The sequence below is a fragment of the Periplaneta americana genome, chromosome 11 (assembly GCF_040183065.1).
Source record: "Periplaneta americana isolate PAMFEO1 chromosome 11, P.americana_PAMFEO1_priV1, whole genome shotgun sequence".
Classification (NCBI taxonomy): Eukaryota; Metazoa; Arthropoda; class Insecta; order Blattodea; family Blattidae; genus Periplaneta; species Periplaneta americana.
In genome coordinates this window covers 77621670-77647614 of record NC_091127.1, presented here as the reverse complement: position 1 = coordinate 77647614, position 25945 = coordinate 77621670, and positions in this window count along the sequence as shown.

Below are 25945 nucleotides of genomic sequence, written 5' to 3'. Positions count from 1 at the left end.
ATGATTACACTTACGTCACTTAAGAAGCGTTCTTCAAAAATTGTTCGTTAACTAGAACATCCCCTTACTTCCGGCGTCCTGACAATTCTCTGACATATACCAGATCATCTCTTTTGGAACCTGGCTTGGCGTCATCTTATTGACCACCCGCAGGCAAAGTTCACGCATTCCCTCATCGGTCAAATCTACGCCTGGACACATGTTTCCTGTCCGCGTAGCGTCGCTTCAGCCTTCCTGTCCTTCTGTTACTTCCGCCTCACATTCTGAAACTTACTTACACGTCCGCGCATCCTATCCATATAAGAATATTAACACGAAATACTAATCTAATGAAAATCTCCTTATCCTATACGAGGAACCGTCTCAAGGTAGAACAGTTCAACCAGTCTAATCCATGAAGAAATTGATTATTTCCGTTTCTTTTCAGTATTTGTTTTCCCTTTGTGCCTAAACTTTCATATTTTGTTCTAATTTTCCTTCTGTAATTTAATAAATACATTACTTGTTTTTATAACTACTTTTATTCCCTTCGTACTTATTATATTCTTATTAATTTATTCATTATTGTTCCTATTCATTCCTTATTTATCTTTCGTTTATAATATCCTTTCATTAAATCTCTTGTCGTCGTCCTCGTTCTATTTTTCGTTTATTCTTCCTGTAGTCCTTTTCCTGTTATTCTTCTACAGCATTAGATGTCCAATTGTAACTCGTACGAGATAACCTCTGGCGTAAGCAACCCGCAGCGCATATTCTTTAAGGTCGTTTTTTCCTATTTTATTTGGAAAGTTATTGACCTTAGCAGAGCATGCTTGACGCGCAATATCTCCTGGTTCTATAAGCGTTTGAACACCCATGTTCTGCAGTATCTTCTCTTTATTGCTCGATTTATAATTTTTCCTTTTCCTCTATTTTTATTTATTTATTCTCCTTCTTTCTTCCGTTTTTCCGATGGTCTCTACTTTGTTTCTTCATTTTTCATTTTTTTCCTCTACTGCTAATTTTTATTCGTTTATATTTATCTTACCTCATTCAATTGTTTCCTAATTGTTATCAAAATTCAATTTATTTATGTTTTTCAGTGGTACAATGACTGCAAATTTTTTCAATATTGCAAAAAGTTATTACATTTCTATGATTTTTTTTCTAATCTAATTCAACTACCTACGGTACCATCGAGAACATTAATGCGGCCTCACAAAGTATTTCCAAAACTTGTTGAACCTCAAAAATAGTTACTGCTCATAATAGTCCCTGTAGGCTACAGCAAGACAGGCAGGTATGGCAGCCACCACACTGTGCTAACTGCTGGCAATCAGATGGACAGTTTGACAGACAGTGATAATTACCGCTCCGTTGGAAGTGACCCGCTAAACGATCAATTTAATGCAGATTTATATCCCAAATAACAGTCTGATCTCGTCTAGACGTGGCCTCGCATTACAGCCTGTAATTGGGTAGTAGATTATAGCGTTTTCAATGCCTCCGATGAAAACCCTATGTAATTAGAAGCAGAGATACTTTCACAGCATTGAAGAGGTCACTTGAATTGTGCTTGCTTATTGGTATAGAACATCAGAATGGGATGTGACTAATATTGACGAAGTTGAATAATACCTTAATTCAGATTGTTGTATAAAATGAAACATAATTCCTTAACAGGGTTAATTTCGTACTTATAATTGAGGCGGTAGCCGGAAAAAGGGCCCGTAAGCAGAAGTCGTTTCGAGAAAACAATGATTGAAAGATTTATTCTTATGTAATTGCGATTTGAATGCACTTTTATCAAAATAACAATTTGCATACTGTTGCAATAATATTTGTCTATAACGTTTTGTTAAATAGTACATTTCGACTTTATTAATATTATAACTTTGCTCTAGAGTATGACATTAGGAGAGTTCAGGATAACAGAGGGGGTTTGGAATTGAACGGGTTACATCTGCTTCTTGTCTATGAGGATGACGTGAATATGTTAGGAGAAAATCCACAAACGATTAGGGAAAATACGGGAATTTTACTTGAAGCAAGTAAAGAGATAGGTTTGGAAGTAAATCCCGTAAAGACAAAGTATATGATCATGTCTCGTGACGAGAATATTGTACGAAATGGAAATATAAAAATTTGAAAATTTATCCTTTGAAGAAATGGAAAAATTCAAATACCTGGAGCAACAGTAACACAAATAAATGCTACACAGAATAAATATGGCAAATGCCTGTTATTATTCGCTTGAGAAGCTTTTATCATCCAGTCTGCTGTCAAAAAATCTGAAAGTTAGAATTTATAAAACATATATTACCGGTTGTTCTCTATGGTTGTGAAACTTGGACTCTCACTTTGAGAGAGGAACATAGGTTAAGGGTGTTTGAGAATAAGGTGCTTAGGAAAATATTTGGGGCTAAGAGGGATGAAATTACAGGAGAATGGAGAAAGTTACACAATAGAGAACTGCACGCATTGTATTCTTCACCTGACATAATTAGGAACATTAAATCCAAACGTTTGAAATGGGCAGGGCATGTAGCACGTATGGGCGAATCCAGAAATGCATATAGAGTGTTAGTTGGGAAGCCGGAGGGAAAAAGACCTTTGGAGAGGCCGAGACGTAGATGGGAAGATGATATTAAAATGCATTTGAGGGAAGTGGGATATGATGGTAGAGACTGGATTAATCTTGCTCAGGATAGGGATCAATGGCGGGCTTAAGTGAGGGCGGCAATGAACCTCCTTGTTCCTTGAAAGCAAGTAAGTAAGTTAAATATATATTTTTATTGGAGCATTTTATAGGCTCTTTTTCCAAAGAACAATTTTATTTTATCCAAACACTTTCAATATGATTATATTTTAGCAGAAATTAAACATCAGGATTAAACTGCGCACATAAGAGGTTTACAAGCTCATAATAATTTTAGTAAAATTATATTTCTTACATATATACCGTACTTACGTCAACATTGTATCGCATACGTAAAAATTAAGAATATGTGTTGGGTACAGAATACAGATTACATGTTATTTAGTATTAATATAGTATGGATTCATATTCATTTCAAAGTTTATCTTCAGAGTGCAGTTTACACTCTAGTGCACATTCTAGATGGACTCACACTCACTTTGAGGATCATCTTCACTGATGTTTGCTGAGTTTCACAACTACGCAAGGGTGCGTGAGTTCATTCAATTAGCTACCCTGCCCTCTGTTTACAAGATATTGAAACGAAACTACGTAAGCAAGTAGATTTTAAAACGGAGAATCGAATTAAACATTCTCCCAAAAAGTGCCTATAGGCCTATGGGTCCATTTTCCGGCTACCGCCTCAATTGTAGTTCTTTTCTATTTGGCGCTATACGGAGACATAATGGGACCTTCACGACTTTGTCAGCACGGCTCCATTCAGAAATGCTGGACTTAACAACGACAAAGGAAAGCAATTATGCTTTAGCTTACAATTTTTTACTTGGTTATTTAACGACACTGTCTTAACTACTAATATATATAGCGTCGATGAGATTGGTGATAGCGAAATGGTATTTGGCGAGTTGAGATCGAGTATTTGCCATAGATTACCTGACATTCACCTTACGGTTGGGGAAAACGTCGTAAAAATCCGAACCAGGTAATCAGTCCAAGCGGGGATCGAAGGTCTGACACTCGATCAACGTAGGGCAGAAGGTATGATACGAGTTCACAACAGTTGTGTTGCCGTTCCCGATCTTTTCGAAGTCTTCTTATTAATTTATATGTTTGTCCTTTACGATATTTGATTTTTATTGACCTTTATTTCTTTAATTTTTGCTTTGAAGTAATTTGAGGAAAACTCTTAAATGCCAAGTCCGCTATTAGGATCTGAACTTCAGTAGCACAATAAAGTTGACTAAACTTTTCAAGTATCAATATATTTCGTTAATGAGCGATGGAAGTAACTCGTGCACTGTATTTGCAGAAGGTCTTTTATTTTACCCTTAAATTAATTCGGATCTTTGTTTGAACTCAGGGAGAAAGAAAACTCTGAAATTTATAAAGGCCGACAAAGGTAGAAAGAAAGGAAGTTGTGAAAGACTGGTTTGTGTCAACGTTTCACCGATTTAAATTGAATCCAAGTGCATACACAATGCTGCGTGTAGCTTTGCCGTTATCAAAATAGAAGTTATTGTTGTAAACGTCTGGTGCTCGATAACCCGCCTGACACATGTGGAAAAGAAGTAGCATAACTTCCGGGCGCATCTTCTAGTATACAATAAATTTGTGGTTCATTCCATTTAGAATGTAGTACTGCACTTACACAATTCATTTGTAATTTTAATGCATGGAACTCTGAAATGTAATTACTGTATATAATGTAATTTTACGACAGTCATGAGTTCGATTCTCGATGGGACCAAGGATTTTTCCGTTTGATTTTATCTTTTGGATTGTACTATGGAAACTATGAAGACGACTTTTAGTTTGAACGTAAAATATTCGTATTGAGATGTGGAAAAGGTGACATTATGGAGATTGTATTTCTACGTAAAAGGCTAAGGCAGATCAAAGGGGCCCGCATTGTCGCAGTATATAAGCAGCTGTACTACAAAACCAAAGGTCAGGGGTTCAATTTCCAATGGCATCATGGATTTTTTCATTTTAACTAATCTTTCCAGTTGCACTATGGCCTGGAATCGACTCAGAATTTAACAAATTTGTATTAGGAAGTTTTCCATGGGAATAAATGTTGCATCCGACTACTATTAATGCCGATTGTAATGATAGGAGCTTTAACTTACCGATCCCCTTTGGGCTCCGATAACCTGTAAGGGGGGTGACTTCACATTTTGCAGATAATTATGCTACAATCGATTAATTATTTATGCCTTCTGGTATAGGTCAGGTAGTAGCGTTTGTGATAAAAATTGAGCGGATACGATTTTTAGATTTTTCCGTGGCATTGATGCTATTTCTTAGATTCATTCATTTAGTGTTCTGTCCAAGGGCAGGTCTTTCACTGCAACCCAGCTTTCTCCAATCTTTCCTATTTTCTGCCTTCATTTTCATTTCCTTATATGATCTGATATCTTCTTCTACACCGAACTCTTCTCCCGTTCACCATTTCTTCCAGTGCATCCTTCAGTAGGCAGTTTCTTCTCAGTCAGTGACGCAACCAATTCCTTTTCCTCTTCCTGATCAGTTTCAGTATCATTCTTTCTTCACCCACTCTTTCCAACACAGCTTCATTTCTTACTCTCTCTGTCCACTTCACACGTTCCATTCTTCTCCATATCCACATTTCAATTGCTTCTATTCGCTTCTCTTCACTTCGTCGTAATGTCCATATTTCTGCCCCATACAAAGCACTTCACTAGTCTCTTCCTGAGTACTTTTTCTAGAGGTCTGCAGAAAATATTTCCTACATTATGACTTGATTAAGAGAAAGACATTTTGGAGGACTAGCATTCGATCCAGACATACTAGATATGAGATTTATGGTGGCTAAACTTTAAGTAAAATATAAGCCTATGGATCATATGCGGAGACTAAGAGGAAGACAGAATAGGAAAGACTGGAGAACAGGGCCGTCGAGAGTATTTATGGGGCCCTACGCAATCTTGTGATTAGGGCCCATTCAAACAAGTTAACGTATTGTTCTGAATGCAATAAATTTACACAGAATAAATAATGAAGTAAACTGATACACTAACATACTTTTAAATATATTATACAGTTTTCATTCCGTAGAAAACATTTTGCGAAATACATTTTCAGAAACCCATAGCTGGGGATACATTTCAGTGAAAAACTTTTCAATTATCTAGGTCTTAATCTACATTCAGCAATGTAAAAAGTGACATTATTAAATCATGTTCCATGTAAGAGTAAAATTCAAAACATGTAAGGGATTTTGTTACATTGGTGGAAAGTGACTGAAACTGTAATATTAGTAATTACGCAAATGCTGTTAACAAAAATTTAGGCTTGCTTAAGCTGACGGACCCCTATGCATTTGCCCCCCTTGCCCTTCCCTGTCGTGGCCCTGCTGGAGAATGATGGGTTTGCAGTTACAAACCTGCCCTTGGGCAGAACACTATGGATAAATGAATAGCTTATCCAAATACTTTGTTTTACGGTCTCATTTTCATTCAGACAGTCTTTATCACATGGTTCACAAACAGTCTCTATATTTGAAGTGAATATTAAATTATAACTTACTAGCTGAAAGCACCCGGCGTTGCCTGGGTTTTCCTTTCTTCTTCTATTTTTAATTAAACTGGTTATTAAATTTTCGGAAATCTCGGAAACCTAACTATACACAACCAAAACGAATTGTCTTTACTAAGCTTTCCTCGCCCATGAAGATGAATCTTTACTTAACGTCACTTACATGAATTAATGAACTTCTTAGCCAAATGCCTGCCAGGGTTAACTCAATTTAAAACAGTTGTAATTCAGGCACCGAAAAGAAAACATTTCATCATGTGGCTGACGTTAAACTGCTGTTTTAAATTTATATATTTATTTGTTTCTATTTATTTATTTATTTGTTTGTTTTTATGTATTTATTCTGGTGTAGTTAAGGTCATTAGGCCTTCTCTTCCACACCTCCAGAAATACAAATAAAGTAATAGAAAAATCAAACTATAAACAAAGTAAAACCCAACGAAAATATAATTCCTTCTCCTCTTTGTGATCAGTTTCAGCATCGAATCAATATATACATAATTTAATTTTATATTGGAAGATTTTTTACCTCTTGACCGCTGTACACCCACTTATACCCTACCCAGTTTTTTTTAATGTAACTTGAAACTATATCTCATAAATTCAGAATATATTATATTAATTCTAATTTTATACATAGAATACAGATACAATATAAACTCGCAATAAGTCATTTTTTAACATAAAGATTAATATTCTAGAAACGTATAGGCCTACCGGTATTTTAGAAATTAAGAGATTTTTATTTACACAACGCTTAACATACTAAATTTTCAACGTGATTATACAGATATAATTTCGCAGCAACACATTTTCGGACGAGAACAACAATATTTTGAGAATTAATACAATGCTATTTTCAGTGGGCTTATGTACATTCACATACTACGTTAACAACATGACAAAAGTATCATTTAATTGATTATTGATATGTATTAGTATTAGTATTTAGTATTTATTTATTTAACCTGGTAGAGATAATGCCGTCAGGCCTTCTCTGCCCCTCTACCAGGAGATTCCAACTACAATATCAACAATAAAATTACAATTAGTATTAGATTTACAATTACAATTACAAATAACATTACAATTAGTATTAAATTTACAATTAGAATAAAATCAAAGTACGACAAGATTACCTGAATAATTAAAGCTAGATAATTTATCATAGAGAAACAACGAATATTTTATATTTACTGAATTACAAATTAAATCTAGAATAACAAAATTTTATAGTGATGAAATTACTGAATATTGAAATATTTTGTGATAGATTAAAGAAACTATTTACAAGTAATCAATTACTGACCAAGTGCCTAGTAAGTTTTCGTTTGAATTCAATTTTATTTCGACAGTCCCTGATGCTAGCAGGTAGCGAATTCCAGAGTCTTGGCAGGGCTATTGTGAAAGAAGATGAGTATGAGGAGGTGCGATGGGATGGTATTGTTAGTATTGTTTCATGACGAGAGCGTGTGTTCAGATTATGGTGGGAAGAAAGGTAAGTGAAGCGAGACGACAGGTACGAAGGAATAGAAGAGTTCAAGATTTCGAAGAGAAAGAGAAGTGAATGTAAATTTCTTTTCTTATCTAGTTTAAGCCAACCTATTGCTTCCAGGGATGGGGTAATATGATCATATTTACGAACATTGCTTACAAAACGTACACACAAATTATGAGCACGTTGAAGTTTCATTTTGTTGTCGCTGGAGAGGTCAGTCAGTAAAATGTCCGCATAGTCGAAATAGGGAAATGCAAGTGTCTGCACAAGGGACTTTTTTAAGCAAGAGGGGAGATGAACATTTATCCTTTTTAGCACATGGATAATAGAATATACTTTTCTGCAGGTTTCTGTGATTTGCATGTCCCAGTTGAGATTATTATCCATGTGAATGCCAAGATTTTTTACTGAAGAACTGAAAGGGATATGCACTGTACTTACTTTAACGGGGGAAATGTCGAGGTGCTTTACAGCGTCGGTTTGCCGTTTGTGTCCTAATATAATTGCTTGTGTCTTTCCAGGATTGATTTTAAGACGGAGTTTCTTTGTCCATGTCACAATCGAGTCAATGTCTTCGTTCAATTTATCTATAGCGTCATTTACTCGGTCTAAGCGGGAAGAGATGTAGCATTGAAGGTCATCAGCATACAAGTGATAGTTACAATGCCTTACAAGAGATGTAATATCATTGACATATATTGTGAACAACAATGGTCCGAGTACCGACCCCTGTGGTATACCTGATGTTATGTCAAGCCAGGAGGAGCTTCGATTCCCGGATACAACACATTGTTGTCTTTCCCGTAAGTAGGATTCGAACCAACTCACAGCAGTCTCTGACAAATACATATTTCTCAATTTATGGGTGAGCAGGTCAAAATTTACAGAGTTGAAAGCTTTGCTAAGGTCAAGAAGTGTTAGTATTGTTACTTCATTAGAGTCGATTGCTTCACGAATGTCTTCGGTCACTTTAAGTAGAGCAGTGCTTGTGTTGTGTCCAGCTCTGAAACCTGACTGATACTCGTCGAATAGTTTGTGTTCGTTCATGTAGGTAGTAATTTGTCTGTGTACGATTCTTTCCAGTGCTTTTGAAATGGCTGGCAGGATACTGATTGGTCTATAGTCGTTCGGGTCGGTGGGAACTTTGACTTTTGGAAGAGGAAGAACGAAAGCTTGCTTCCATATTTTAGGGAAAGTTGAAGTGATTAAGGAACTATTGAATATATGTGCAATCGTAGGTATTACTATCTCTTGTATTTTCTGTATAAGTATTATGCTAATGTTGTCCGGCCCTTGGGCTTTTGTCTTGATGCGTCGGATGGCTTTCATTACGTCAATGGGAGTGACGTCGGTAAAATAGAATTTGTCTCGAGTTGGGGGAACTGAGTCAGGCAAAACTGTGTCTTGTTTCGTTGTCTCGTTCAAGCTCGGGTCCTTTACAAAGTGTTCGTTCAAGCGGTCAAGTGGGATGGGAATGTCTGCTTGTTCACTAGCCCTTCCAAGTCCAATAACCTTCAGATTTTTCCATAATTCGGAAGGGGTTGTGTTGGGTTCTATAAGTTTGTAGGAGTATTTCAGTTTAGCGTTTCTTATTAGTTGAGTCTATTTCTTAGGTGTTTATAGGAGTTAAAATATTTGTCGTATGTGTAATTTTTTTCACTTCTTTTTATAAAATACAGTTGAGGATGTGAAAAACACAGTTTTTAAGTTAATGTCTGCAATTTCGAGAGACTGTCTTTGAGGTTCATTTTAATATGGCCATTACAAATGTTAGTGGCATTGAAATTGCAGTTGCTTAAAATTGAATGAGTATCCTAGCAATATATGGAATAAAAACATCTCCTTTTATTTTAGCAGTTAATATTGCCAATTCTTTTAAGTTTCGTATGAGTTTTTCACACCAATTCTTATTTGTGCATAATTTTGGTGGGTTAATATTTCGCAATAGTACTATTGGTTATTCAATATTAAGTAAATTATGTGGTACTAATCCTTGTAGTTTCAAAGAATTCTAGAATTCAGTTGTATAAAACAGTCTGCTCACTATCTACAAAACTGCATCGAGGAATTCATAATACGGTCCTGGACTGCGTAAAGATACTTATTGCACGAATTATCTAGTTTTAGCCTTCATGGTGTGTAACAACAATGTAATTTAATTTTGTGTTAAAATTTCCAAGGCCTCGTGAAAGTCGATGTTGAATACAACAGACAATAATAAAGAACAATTGACTGTAGAAGATTTTGCATTTTAATATTAAGCATGAATATTGATCTGTTTATTTTTTATAGTTTTAATTAATTTAACTTCCATTTGCACAATTTTAATGTAGCCTATGTTCTTCTCCTGGTTATGAAGCTTAGATGTGCAAACTTTGGCACATATCGGTCAAAGCGTGTAGATTTGTATAGAGAACATACACACATACATACATACCCACATTCAATTTTATATATTAAGACTAGCTGAAAGTACCCGGCAATGCCCGGGTTTTCCTTTCTGCTTCTATTTTTAATTAAACTGGTTATTACATTTTCGGAAATCTCGGAAACCTAACTACAGACAACCAAAACGAATTTCTTTACTAAGCTTTCCTCGCCCATAAAGATGAATCTTTACTTAACGTCACTTACATGAATTAATGAACTCCTCAGCCAAATGCCTGCCAGGATTAACTCAATTTAAAACAGTTGTAAATCAGGCACCTAAAAGAAAACATTTCATCATATGCCTGACGTTAAACTGTTGTTTTAAATTTATTTCTTTATTTATTTGTTTTTATTTATTTATTTTACTTATTTATTCTGGTGTAGTTAAGGCCATTAGGCCTTCTCTTCCGCACTGCCAGAAATACAAATAAAGTAATAGAAAAATCAAATTATAAACAAAGTAAAACCCAACGAAAATATAATTCCTTCTCCTCTTTCTGATCAGTTTCAGCATTGAATCAATATATACATATATAATTTAATTTATATTGGAAGATTTTTTTTACCTCTTGAACGCTGTACACCCAATTATATCTTCTTAATTAAGAAATGCTTTAAACAAATTGTTCTTTGCGTTTACATTGTTGTGAAGGTTCAAATGAACGTGTACATCTGTTTTGTGCATATAATTTTTTATGTTTCCAATTCCGCCAACATAATATAATAATTTCTGAATTCCCATAACAATTGTAAAATAAGAAAAATACCAATGTACAACAATGCTTTCCGGCATTGTTAGTAGTAAATATATCCTACATCAATATAGTAATATATACCAATATTCATTAATTCAATTAATATTTGTGAAGGAACTATTAAAAAACCTTTAAAATTAAGATTATTCTAATAATTTTCACACCTCTGTAATTCTAATTTTACACACAGAATACAGATACAATATAAAATTGCAATAAGTCATTTTTTAACATAAAAACTAATATTCTGAGAAACGTATAGGCCTACCGGTATTTTAGAAATTAGGAGATTTTTATTTCCGCAACGCTTAACATACTATATTTGCAATGTGAACAACAATATTTTGAGAATTAATACAATGTTATTTTCAGTAGGCTTATGTACATCCACATACCACATTAGCAACATGACAAAAGTATCATTGAATTGCTTATTGATATGTGTAATTTTTTTTCACTTCTTTGTATAAAATATAGTTGAGGATGTGAAAAACACGCAGTTTTTAAGTTAATGTCTGCAACTTTGAGCAACTGTCCTTGAGTTTCATTTTAATATGGCCATTACAAATGCTTGTGGCATTGAAATTGCAGTTGGAGTATTCTAGCAATACGTGGAATAAAAACATCTCCTTTTATTTTTGCAGTTAATATTGCCAAGTCTATTACGTTTCGAATGAGTTTTTCACACCAATTCTTATTCGTGCATAATTTTGGTGGGTCAATATTTCACAATAGTACTATTGGTTATTCATTATTAAGTAAATTATGTGGTAGCAATCATTGTAGTTTTGTAGATAGTGAGCAAACTGTTTTCAAAACTGCATCGAGGAATTCATAATACGGTTCTGGACTGCGTAAAGATACTTATTGTATGAATTATCTAGTTTTAGCCTTCGTGATCTGTAACAACAATGTAATTTAATTTCGTGTTAAAATTTCCATGGCCTTGTGAAAGTCGATGTTGAATATAACAGACAATAATAAAAAACAATTGACTGTAGAAGATTTTGCGTTTTAATATTATACATGAAGATTTGATCTATTTATTTTTATTTTTTATAATTTTAATGAATTTAACTTCCATTTGCACAATTTTAATGTAGCCTATGAGTCATTCCACGTCAAATCGCACAAAATTATACAAATTTTGACCTTCATATTTCTGATTGCGTTTATATTTTTTTTACCAACTCTATGGGTCTCATAAACCAACAAGTGTATTTTTATTTCCTCCTAAATCCACATGTTTTTAGACTATTACATGTTAAAATTCGTTAAAAATGTCGCACAATGCAACATTTAAAGTGTCATATTTGTGACGACACTGATGTTAATTTAAAAAAAAATGCATTTAAAAGCTTAAAGTACTGTCTTTTATTAAATATTTACAAACTAATTTTAAAATAATTATTTCAAATATTTTTTTATAATTTAATTTTTAAAACATATGCATCAATGTGAAATAGCCCTATTAAAAATCTAAAAAAAGTGCCTACTAGGTGCACTGAAGTATTCTTAATAATTCCAGAAAAAATCAGAATGGGATCTCCAATAGTTTAATGGAAATTTAATTACTTATGACAGAATGTGTAGCGGTCGGCGCAGCAGCAGTGGACGGGAAGCGTTAAAGCGCGCTGAGAGGATCGGCGCTGGATAATTGACTGAACGTTGCAACATTACACCCAGTACGGATCAAGTTACTCTAGGAAACACTGCTAATTTACTTATTATGATATCTTCAAATAATTGTACATTATGCTTTTCAAATGTTTCTTTTCATTCACATTTTAAATTTTCATTCGCCTACCTTCTTCCTTGAAAGAAAATTGTTTTACTAAATCTTCAGTTTTTGACAACGGAATGAAAGAATATAATTTTAATGTACCAGTTATTGGTTTTAGATTATGGTATCTGGCCTGCAAATTTTCAGTGTGGTTTTTGTGCTTATTGAATGGACAAAATATAAATGACACGTTAGAAATGTTTTTTTATGACTAATCAAACAGTTTTTCTTGTGTTGTTATAGGATCTTGTATAGGTTAACTCTCGTGGCAAGTCTTTTAACAGTATCTCCAATGCCAACACATGGACCTTTACCATGCGACATTGCAAAGAAGTGTCATTCAGCACTAATTCCATAATCGTCTTCATGTAAGCAATTATTTTTAATTTTTTTTTTTTTTTGTATTGTGAACTTGATCCATTGGAAAAGTAGATGATTTTTTTCATATCGTTGAATTCTTGCTTTAAGAAATTGATTGCTTCGGATTGAAAAAAGTGAAAGGGATCGGTGTCATGTTTCATGGTTTCTGAGATGACATTACTTTTGTAACGAATTTCTGTATCTCCTTTGAAATATACTACGAAAGGATTTATTTATTTATTTATTTAAATATACAGAATAAAGAATATAATTACAAATAAGAGAAATAGAAATAAAATAATACAATCAATATAAAAAAGGAGATGCAGTAGCAGTAGTATTAACAAAATTTGAGACCGAATGAGCAGCGCTCGTGTTCGGTCACAGTTTAGATATAATATTAATAGGCCTATAAGAGAATATAAAATAAAATAACGTAGGAGGTAAAATTAAAATTGTACTGTATTGTGGCTTGGCATATGTTCCAATGCACACCTTGTATTGAATCTTGTATTACAAATGAATAATTTTCAGAAAAGTCTGCAATAAATATGTAATTTTGAGGTTGTACTTTCTTTGCATTCCGTCAAAAATAAAGTATGGCTTACTTTTGAATGGATGATGATGCATCTTCTACATGAAAAACTTAACATGCTAGGGAGCCTTTTACTTTTGAAACTTTTCACGGGGGTATCGTTTTGTTGTATCTTTCTTTTCTTGATAGGGGATTCTATTGACATCAAACTCTTGTTTAATTCCTCAATATTACTGATTTCTAGCACTGTATCCATAGAACTGCTAGAAGAAATATTGGGATAATCACTTTCTCTGTCCGCACTTTCATTTGATTCATGTTTATTAATATCACAAGAACTACCGGCTTCACATATAATTTCACCTGACCTATGCGGAAATTGATTGATTTTTACGGAACAAATCACATATTTGCACACTCAAAGACTCCTTTAAATTGAACTTTATCAATAAGTCGCGACGTACGCGTCTTAGTGTACTTTTCTTTTTAAAAGCGCGATTAGGAAGGTAAATGGATTTAAACACTTGTTATATATTACGCGATCTTTACCATCACTCATGTTGTATAGAAGTCACGTCACTGCGCAAAATTCAAACCCAAACTGATTATTTTTCTCTCATGCCATCTGTTTACTGCCATAAAGTTTACTGCCTTGCCCAGTCTTGCTATCATCGAACACTGAGCTATATTACAGTAACTTATAAACTGTGACGCTATATTACAGTATAAACTGTGACGGGCTTCCCCCTGAGCTGACAATAATAAAATAATTTTAGATAAGATATTTACTGTTCCTTAAGGTATTAATCAATTGATGATTAGTATGGTGACATCAGATGCAACGGGAAATTTCCACGGGCAGCCTTCTAGCCTATGGCTGCAAGCAGTTCATTAGCTGGGCATCGCGAGCGCGTGCATGCCTCCGGAAAATAAATTGTTACAAATGTATGGATGCCGATCCCATATTTATAAATGCAGTAGTTTACAGATAATACATCAGCGAACAAGTCTATATTTTTTCAGATTTTTAACTTGGCTATTTAATATAGTAATTTTGCTTTGAAAAAGAAATGATTAAAAAAATAGGCCAAATTTTAAATTTATTTGTTATAGGCCTAAAGTAATAAAAAGTGTTGTATTTCGTCTTTCAAATGCGCCAAACCGCAAATCTCAATAATATGTAGACACAAAGTTCCAAGCGAGTTTATGTAACAGTGCGCGCATAATTTGCGTAACTTGAAATATTCATAACTACACAAATAATTAATAATTGTGAAAATACAAAAATACGGGTCTCCTTATTTGATGTCTGGAATTCATGAAAAAAAATTCGACCATTTCCGAGAAGGTCGTGTTTTATTGCTGTGCGATTTGACGTGGAATGACTCCTATGTTCTTCTCCTGGTTATGAAGATTAAATGTGCAAACTTTGGCACATATCGGTCAAAGCGTGTAGATTTGTATAGAGAACATACACACATACATACATACATACATACATACATACATACATACATACATACATACATACCCATATTCAATTTTATATATTAAGATGACTGATATAATCTCCTTTTGTTACAGGTGAGTATGAGATTGTAGACACTGTTATTTCATCAGCTACGGTATGTAAGTAGATAGTTGCATTCTTATCTGTAGAATAATAGTTCTTAAATATTCACTTTTTTGTCTTGTCTTTTTTCTGTGATATTTTCTCCTCTTCATGCCGATACCTTTTTTGTGAGGAATAGTAATGTATTGCACAAACGTTTATGTTAGCACTACTTACTAAATTATTTAAATGAAATAAATGTCATATATTGGGCGGATAATTGCTTAGTTGATTTTAATGGTAATAATTATAAGTTAAAATCTGTTTGTGAAGCGGCGGAATGTAGACTACAAAGTGATTTTCGTTACCTCCAAGGATAGGAAGTTTGTAAAAGGTCGTGACTAGCATAGTTTGTAAGAAATGTGTGAAAATTCCTGAAGTTTACATGAATGGGTTAATAGAATTAATAAAGGTTACATAGTTGCGAGATCAGATTCATCTCATTTAAATTAATATGCGAACAATTTGAAGACCAAATTAGTGAAAAAAATTTCACGGATAATCCAAATTATAAAGTAATTGGAGTGTTATGTGACCTCTGCCAATAATCGAGATATAAATAATAAATTACAAAAGTCAGAATGTGTATAGAGTTATTTGTACAACACAGAAAAATGATATAAATTCAGTAGAGGTTTTATTTTACTGTGGCAATTTCCATTACACTACAAGACATCAAGATGTCAAATATGGCTATTATAAACAAAAATAGAATATAAACAACACTAAAGTAGCCTACTTCTTATGGTAAAGAAGGGATTGCGTAAGAAAATATTGTATTTATAAGAGGACGTTTCACGAAAGTAGTGTAAATAAATTACCAAACATATCTGAAAACGGGGACTGTTAAAAAATACCATAAAAAGAATTCAATAGAAATAATACGAAAACAGTTGTTGGATGTAAACCCAAAGAGTGTCGTTTTACTTTTCGATATACTCGATAAAAATGTGAAATCGCAACTGACCCAAGCCTATCCTTTAAAAGAAGACGAATAATGAATCAATGGTATTATGTCAAAAGTTTTATTTGTTTGACGAAGATTTGAATAAAAAATTACCTGTAAACAGAACTTTAAGATAAAGCCGAAAACTATTCAATGTTGAAATTTCATAGAGGATGTCAGTGTCGTAAAATGCTGTAGAAAACTAGACAATGAGAATAGCAGAAAGTAATAATGGTATAGGTAAATGTGCCAAGTATTGTCGTAAATATGGACAAATATATCCATGTGATATTATAAGTAAGTATTTAGGAATATTTTAATTATTATGAAAAACTATATCAAAATAGGAAATTGTATAAATAATATATCCTCAGAATTCACCCAGTGGCTAATAAATGAAGCAATGATGTACGAAAGAAACTTGAGTCGTCGAGAAACAGGAAAATAAAAGACAAGATGACTTGTTACCAGACGGAATGAGCCTTGACAGTCGTGTTTATGATCATGTTGATAATTATGATGAAGCAGAATATTTAAAGCAGTATTTTTCTTTTTTATGCGAAAATGATAAGACGTAATAGAGAATTGAAGATGAAACCAGAATGTTCTGGAATAATATGTGTTTTTACAAGGTTGTCTCACAGTTATATTGCATATAAAGAGCAACAAGCAATATGAACTGAGAGAGCTTTTGCCTTGCAGATTACAGTTATAAATAGGCTACAGTGTCCATAAAATTGTCGAATATGTTGGGGAACTGTGATCGTCATCTATAGTAAGTGTTGTAACACCAGTGAATCTATGCAACTCGCTGGGGCAGTTTCGCAACCACGTTCAAATTGCTGCAGCAGTTCTATTCCGTTCGGAATGGCTTTAGCATACACTAGCGAATTTAAGCAACTTCAAGGTGGAAAGAAGTTCAAGGGGTTCAACTCCGGTGATCTAGCTGGCCAGCGGATTGGTCTTCTACATCCTTGAAATGCAATAGCTGCAGCAACTTCTACATCGGACAGACAGGCAGATCATTTCAAACACGTTACAAAGAACATATTACAGCCACAACCAAATCACACAATACTTCCACATACGCAGAACACATCACAAACGCCAACCACTCCTACAGCACTCCACTCCTAGACAGACATGGAAATTCCATATATCCAACCGAAAAACCAGAAACTAAACACATTAGAACAATACGAAATATACGGATATATTAAAACACACTAACAGCAAATCCTCAACACACAATTGAATTTCAGAACACACACAATGTTTGACTCCACAATAACTACACAAATGCACCCTCAACAGGGGCAAAGATACCATAAGACGCACGCACGGACCATGCAGTTCTGAAGATGGCTCTCAAACCGAAACTAGTCAACTAAGGTATTTTTAAACTTAGTTCATTAACACGTTAAAATAATGTATATTATATATTTTTTGTCCCTTAATAATTAATGTTAAGTCCCGCGCCGTGGCGTCGTGGTCTAAGGCATCCTGCCTAGGACTCGCGTTACGGAATGCGCGCTGGTTCGAGTCCTCATGGGGGAAGAAACTTTCTAATGAAATTTCGTCCAGTGTATGGGACCGGTGCACACTCAGCATCGTGATGCACTTGGGGAGCTACGATAGGTAGCAAAAATCCGGTTTCGCAAATCAGCTATAACGGCTGGGGGAATCATCGTGATAACCACACGATACCTCTATTCTGGTTAGTTGATCGTCTACCTCTGCTTCAGTATGTAGACGTGAGGCCAGCAGCCGGCTGTTCAGTCTTGGATTCATTTATTTATTTACATTAATGTTAAGTTTGTGGAGTCTGTGGAGTCTGGAACGAGATAAGCCCTTTGATCGGAAAATTGCGGAGCCAAAATGGCAGACGAATTCCGTTTGAAGAAAAATCGATTAATAAGTCGGCCTCGGTAAAGTACTTGGTATAGCGCTGGCCTTCTATGATCGAGGTTGCGGGTTTGATCCCTGCCCAGGTCGAGTGGCATTTAAGTGTGTTTAATGCAACAGGCTCATGTCAGTAGATTTAGTGGCATGTAAAAGAACTCCTTACTTACTTACTTTTAAGGAACCCGGAGGTTCATTGCCGCCCTCACATAAGCCCGCCATTGGTCCCTGTCCTGTGCAAGATTAATCCAGTCTCCATCCTATCCCATCTCCTTGAAATCCATTTTAATATTATATTTCCATCTACGTCTCGGCCTCCCAACTAACACTCAAAATTCCGGCACACCGGCGACGCTGATATAACCTCTGCAGTTAATTCGATTAATAAAATGCGTGGAGCTATGAATATGCAGCGCCCATATCCGCACCATAGTCATGCGCTTATCCGTCAGATAGCAGTTGCACGGCTCGACCGTGGCCCCTTGTGTAGCTGCTGCGTCATGGAGAGATATAGAGGAAACACACTGTATAATATCACGGTTCGCTAAAAACTATAGCTGAAAGAGCATTATGTTACAGCCAACTCTCGTATATCTGCGCTCTGATTAACATTATTGGGTGGGGAGGTGGAATTATTCCTCCATCTGCAACTCAGCTGTCTGTCTCTGCAATAACCAACTGCGATTGAGTCAGACTGTTCTGGAAAACTCGGACCTCCGGTTGAACACAGTCCCGCTCCGGTATGCTGAATGTATGGGCGGGTGCGTCAGCGGTTTTGTCCACGTGAATGACACTCCCATCGCACGTCGAGCGAGGAAATGTCGCGGAGACACCGCAGTTCATTTCCTGAATATGAATTAAGCATACCCAACGCGTTAACTGACCCGGAAATCCTGACACTGTAGGGTTGCAGTGATTCCTGCACGTGCTCCTGTTTGTTTCGATGGATATTATGACAGACGTCTGCACAACAGGGCGGGGAAACAATACTGCCGAATAAATTACGATTTGTGATTTCTTTTCGGTGTCGAAATTTTCTACTTTCCATTGTTTTCTCTCCAACAATGAAACGAAACATTAGGAAAGGCGTTTAATTAATATAACCTAGTTATCATAGGGCATATTTTTAGCTGACGACAAAAGAATCTGTTGACATTTTTTACTTGATTTTTAATTCTGTCATGTCCATATTAAAATTTTAATAAACGAAGACTGGATTATGGTAAATTTTCCCGCAGTACTCCGGCTATTGGCTTTCTCAACATATTTCCACAGTATATAAGCGACCGATCACGGTAGTCTGCGTAATATATAGGATGTCTATGGAATATCTCCCCAAACTTTGTACAGTTGCAGGGGTCTTCAAACTAGAGATGGCCGATATTTCACAAACCGATATTTCGTCACAGGTATTTTTTTTTTGTCACATATAAACCTGTGACTGATGACGCGAAATATCTGTGACAAAATATCGCTATCGAAATCTGCTCCGTATTCAGTACTCTGTGACTGATATTTTCTCCTCTAAGTCGTAGGTTTGCGCGTGCGCATGATACAATAAGAGCAATCTGGCGGTAGTTTCTCCACCTTATTATAAATGATGTAGTTATTACACGATTTAAATAACAACACCATTGGTTACCAGCACTTAATCTTGTGTAAAATCCTGTCTGAATAACTGTTTCGTTTTGTAATTATTTTCCAATGTTTTTCCGAATACTTATGTTTCATTAATTTTTATTCTATGACTCAATATTATAATGTTAATCCATGACTTAAAATAATTTATTCATTATATTATATACAATAAAAAGGATCAATTTCTAAAACGATTAGGATAATCATATAATCTCAATTTCTCGATACCCAACTACATTTAAAAATGATCAACTGGTTCAATATCTATAATATAACCTCTTGGTACATGAGGTTAACTTTTGACATGTTACTGTTCAGTTAGGTAAGTATTTATTTGTTAATGTTACACGTACATAATTTCTTTGTTGGATTTCCCCATATAAATCACTGATGAGTGGTGTGTATAGAGAAATCGTATTCATATTTCACTGCTCTTCAATATTTCCTTCTAATTTTTATCGGTGTGACAAAATATATATCGGTGTAATTAATGCATATTGTGCTTACGTATCGATATAAAATATCGGTGTGACAAAATCACCGATAAAAGTCACAGATATTTAATTATCACAGTCACAGTTGTCACAGATGCTTGAAAATATCGTTTACGCTCATCTCTACTTGAAACTAAACAAGGTTTACAAGTATACTGTATAAGTTATCCTAATGTAGAGACTAGCTTAGCTCGGACCAATTTTCAATTTCAAGTGGATGATTCGCACAACACACATATATATCTAGGCACCATGTACTACTTGCGGGATATAAGCATGCAGCACAGACAAAATGTTCATGTACAAGAATATTGAAGAAATAGAGGTATTTATAAAATCTAAGTAATTTGTTCCATGACTCAAAAGTGTCCTTTTAAAAGGACGGTGGGCAAATCTGGATTAAGCAGCGCACTCAAGTGTATGTGGTTTATTTTCAACATCTCAACTGTTGAATTATCTGTAAGTGGACTGTTACTTATCCATGTCACTTTTCGAAAGGCGACATTGTGAATTTAACTTTTTCTAGGCGTACTCCCACTAAAGTCAAAGATAAAAATTATGACACGGAGCTAAATGGAATATTGGGATCAATTTGAGTTATTGCAGATAAAAAGAGAACAGGTTCAGCAAGTACTATGGAAGAAGTTAAGACAAATAATTATTTGTAGAAGAGAGATGGATGGTCGACAGAATGTCGTATGAATAAGTGAAAGAGTGGAAGATTGAATGAACGAACGAATGAATTCTGTGGCAATGAGCTGTAGATTATTCAGTAAGAAATAGCTGTTTGTCCTTTATCTACTGTCCATCTTTGCACTATGCTCATCCGGGAAGTTCTGTTACTTGTTATTGTCTAATAATGATTCAATATTCTAACAACAAATTAGAACGAAAAGGTCAGACGACTTGAAAGATAATGAAACTGAATGAGAAAATTAATGGTTTACTTAATTGTTTCAATTAATTAAAATTAATTAATTAAAGTAACAGGGATAATTGGATATTTGATATGTAGCGAATGAAAATTTCAAGACTTTCTGTATACCGTACACTAATTGATAAAATAAATACAGTATGCCCAAAAATGCTAGAATAAACAAATGTCGATTCGACGGCCATAAATGTCTAATGTATGAAAGATTATATTAATAAAAATGTGCCTTGTTTGTTGTTCAGTGCGTATATACAGTTTGCTTACTAAGAAAGTGGAGTTCAGTTATATCCTTAGAATAGAAAGTAGAGGTGGACGCTGAATGACGGTGGACTTTTTGAACATGTTCTTTAAAAAAAAGTGCACAATTAAACCTGAACATAAGGTAACAATGTTTTAATTGACTTTTATCGTTCCTCATTGTTTCCATTAGTTTTCTCGGATACCGTTCAGAACAGGACATATTTTCAAATAAACTTTTATGTTCAGAATCACTAATATTATCACTCCTCAAACCATGTACGTTTCCTCCTGACTCACCTTGTATATCAGTGTATCATTTAAGTAGTAACTTGGGTATCCAGTGCAGTCTCTTAAATTCAATTTAATGAAAAAGTCCCATATGCCTGGGTACAACATTACTCAGCGGGAAGACAATAGATTAGATGCATACTATTTTCTAATTATTTCAAAATATTAGGTTTACAATTACCTATTTATAACATTGCACCCGTGATATGGTATAAATATAGATGGAGGATATGAGACATAAAGGACTGCATTGTTATAAAATGTAACTTTCTCTATAGTAAACACAAGGAGTGCCAGGAATACAACAGAATGATCCACAAGGATTTACCGTCCCTTACGAAGCTTATTTCCGAAAACATTCTGAGCAAGAAATATCATATAAACATGGGTCCTATTCTCAATATTTACAGAGTTATGTTTCGTTATTGGAACGCATTGCTGTGAACGCGTGATCTTGGTCAGCGTACAGTCAGCAGCCAGCGCGAGCTATGGAAATCAACGCAGCCGCATGCAGTTACATAGAGCGACGAGTGCTGTTCACAAGCGTGTGGCCAAGTGTACTCAAGCGGACGGCGACATTTTTTAAAATGTGTTGTAAACTCTCTAAGATAGTAAATTAGGATGCAAAATTGAACTGCAAATAAGTGGAAGTGGTGTGATTTGTAATAATTGTTGTGATAAATGGGTAAGAATAATGCAATTTTGTAGTTAAAAATAGAAAAAGATGCCTGTACGAAGCAACTAAGGAGTTCAAGTACATTTTTAGCTTCATAATACTTATATATTATTATAATGTACCGAAGTACATATGATATTTCTATGCAGATATTCTGCGTCATCATGCGATGAAAGAGTAATGGAACGGAGAAAAATTCTCTCCGGCGCCGGGATTTGAACCCGGGTTTTCAGCTCTACGTGCTGACGCTTTATCCACTAAGCCACACCGGATTCCACCCCGGCGTCGGAAGAATCGTCTCAGTTTTAAGTTCCAACACTTTGGGTTCCCTCTAGTGGCAGCCCTCTGCACTACGTCATAGATATCTATGAACCTAGGACCGAAGTCCACAAATGTGCTGAGGTGCACTCGTAATGAGTGACTAGTTGGCCGGGATCCGACGGAATAAGCGCCGTCTTAAATCACGGAGTGATTTACGCATATCATATATATTATTATAATGTACCGAAGTACATATGATATTTCCATGCAGATATTCTGCGTCATTATACGATGAAAGAGTAATGGAACGGAGAAAAATTCTCTCCGGCGCCGGGATTTGAACCCACTAGAGGGAACCCAAAGAGTTGGAACTTAAAACTGAGACGATTCTTCCGACGCCGGGGTGGAATCCGGTGTGGCTTAGTGGATAAAGCGTCAGCACATAGAACTGAAAAGCCGGGTTCAAATCCCGGCGCCGGAGAGAATTTTTCTCCGTTCCATTACTCTTTCATCGTTTCATAATACTTGCCAATTAAATAAATGATACTTCTGAATGGCTCATTCTCGATTTGTATTATTCTTTTACCTTCAAACTAAAGAAAAAACGTATTTTACAAAAAAACTTTAAATTAGTGTAACTCTAAAAATATTGAGAATAGGAACTATGTTTATATGACTTTTTTGTTCAAAATGTCTTCAGAAGTAAGCTCCGCAAAGCACGGTAAATCCTCGTGATTCACTCTGTATAAATAGCATAAATATATGTGGCGAATGTGCGGTATGTATGTATGTTTAGTTAGCAGTCCGAATACTGTTTGGAACTTCAAAAGTGACACCAATAAGGCATCTGTCATGAGACAATAATGTCAGCTAGAAGATAATGAGCTAGGCTGGTCAGTTCCTTTCCCCCTTTACTGAATATATCGCTGACTAGTACGTAACATAATTCACTAATCAGACATGAGATATATGCAACAATTGCTCTTCCTCTGACATATCATCATGTGAGATGTACTGCCTGATAATAGATGTATCAGCTAGAACCTCAATCAGAGGTAATGTGAGGTATAATGGACTGCAATGATACGAAATGGAACTTATGCAGTAAAAACACGAGGAACTCGACAAACATACATTATGTAGAAAATGCGGGTTATGAAGAATAGTAATGTTATGAAATGGAAGCTGTAAAAATACGGGGAATGTCATAAACATATCATACAGATATAATGTGGAAAGTTTATTGGTATCATGGAGATGTTTAGAATACAACACACATGGTAGTCTTGATTAACCCCACATATCTCCTCATAGCAGTCACGTGACCACCCCAACTCGACGTTGCGTATCGACAGGGAAGTTGTCGATTGATCTGGTTGGTAATCAACAAATTGCCAATAATTTAAACCCAGTCCGCAGACTCGCTTTCGCTGCTCTTCTTTTTTCCCGTGTTGTGGTATTGTACGTTACGAACTCTGATCTTGCGTGAAATTAATCTGTCGATGCGCAGTGTCCATGGAAACCGTTGCTTATCTCTGTCTTACTAAATCTGTCATGGAGATAAGCAGATGTTAATATTAGATGTTATTATGACGCCAGAGATAACTTCATTTTGCATAATAATTAATATAAAGACACTTTCAGGACTGTTTTGTTTCTGGGGAAGAGTAGGCCTATTTCATTCTATTGCTAATGATAGAAGAGTAGAATTGTAGAAGAAAGGAGAATAGTGGTGAAATAAAGAACTTTATGAACATTTGAAAGAAAATATTTTCGTAGGTTAGCCGTTAGTTTCTACAAATTCGGTATATCGTCAATGAAAACGTAATGATATACGGAGATAATGGCTACAGCATAGTTTAATTTCAACGTGGACGAGAAGAGTTCGGTAAATTATGTGCGGACAACCCTTATTTAGGGAAAGTACTTTCACTAAACAGTCGATCCTCAAAGTAGAGCTTTTAAAGCTAGAAAACGTGTTAAAAATGGACTATTATGTGGTAGCATGAGAAAAGTTCTTTTATCACTAGTGCAAAAAGTATTAAGTATTTTTAACAGTAACTTTCAACTGTTTACGCCGATTTTCAGTTGGTTCCCACCAGATGTCGCACGGCAGAATTCGCAACTGATCAATGAAATGGTTCAAACAATTACTTGTATTTGTGTTATTGATTATATTTGTGTTATCCGAGTTAGCTCTATGTTAGCGTGTCTGCCTGCAGACTAGCCGGCTCGGGTTCGATTCCCGGTGGGGTCAGAAATTTTCATGTAAAATTTCTACCTCGGGACTAGGAGAGATGGCGGTGCACAACTTCTAATCACTAGATTATGCACTAATATGCCTGGATTAAATCCCAAATCTCTCCGCAGTGCATATGAAGAGAAGGCATATGTTACTCCTGATAGTGATTCGTTCATCGGATGGGGACGTTAAGCCTGGCGGCCCCCTTGGTGCTATTCGACAGGAGTAGGCTACGTGCCTGCACCGGGTTTCCTCTTCCTTCCTCATCATCATCACACATTCCAGATACTACACTTATACATACACCCACCTTAGCACACGACATAACTCTCCACAGATACACATCATGTACAGCGTGACCCGCCGAAGTGGTGTACAACTAGAAAATGGGTCACAGTTCTGCCATCTATCCGCAGTATGCGGAACCCGAATCACGCAAGTGAAGTTGGTGAGCATTGGACACACACATATATTTGTGTTGTTGATTTACAGTAAATTACTGTTTTATATTGTGCATCTTTATTTGTTTTGTATTAGTGTGTTATTTTGTGCTTCTTTTTGTATTTGTATCTTGTATATAATATTTCTTGTGTAAATTGTGGTTTACTTCCTTTTGTATTGTACCAACATTATCACAGGGTATCTGTCCATTCGTAATGGAATTAATAATTCTTTCATTCATACTTACATAACTCGTAAGCTTCTCTTTGAAATTGTGAAATGTGGAACTAGGCTTGCTTTAAAGGAGTGAATAATTTTAAGCGCGTACTTAGATTAAATGATTCCACTGTCCATTATTGGTTTAATGAAATAATTATTGTGATTCATTGTCACGTGGGAGCGAAGCGATTATGTTTGGTGGCCACATAATATGATTCTATTCAACTCGGAAACTAAATCCTTCAGTCTCATCCAGAAACGTGAGCCGGCTCTAACCTCCAGAGTAGAACTGACGGACATTTGGGCGTCATGAACACTATTGGACGCGCAGTGTGTAACAATGATGTCCGAACCGGCAGGTGTGTGTGCGGTGCAATAACAGTAGGTCAGGGGTCAAATCTGGTAAATGTCATTAGCAGGCTACAACTGAATTTGATGGCTCACGCGCTGTATGTTGGACCAGTGGCCATCAATTGTTCGCTGTTATGGTATACA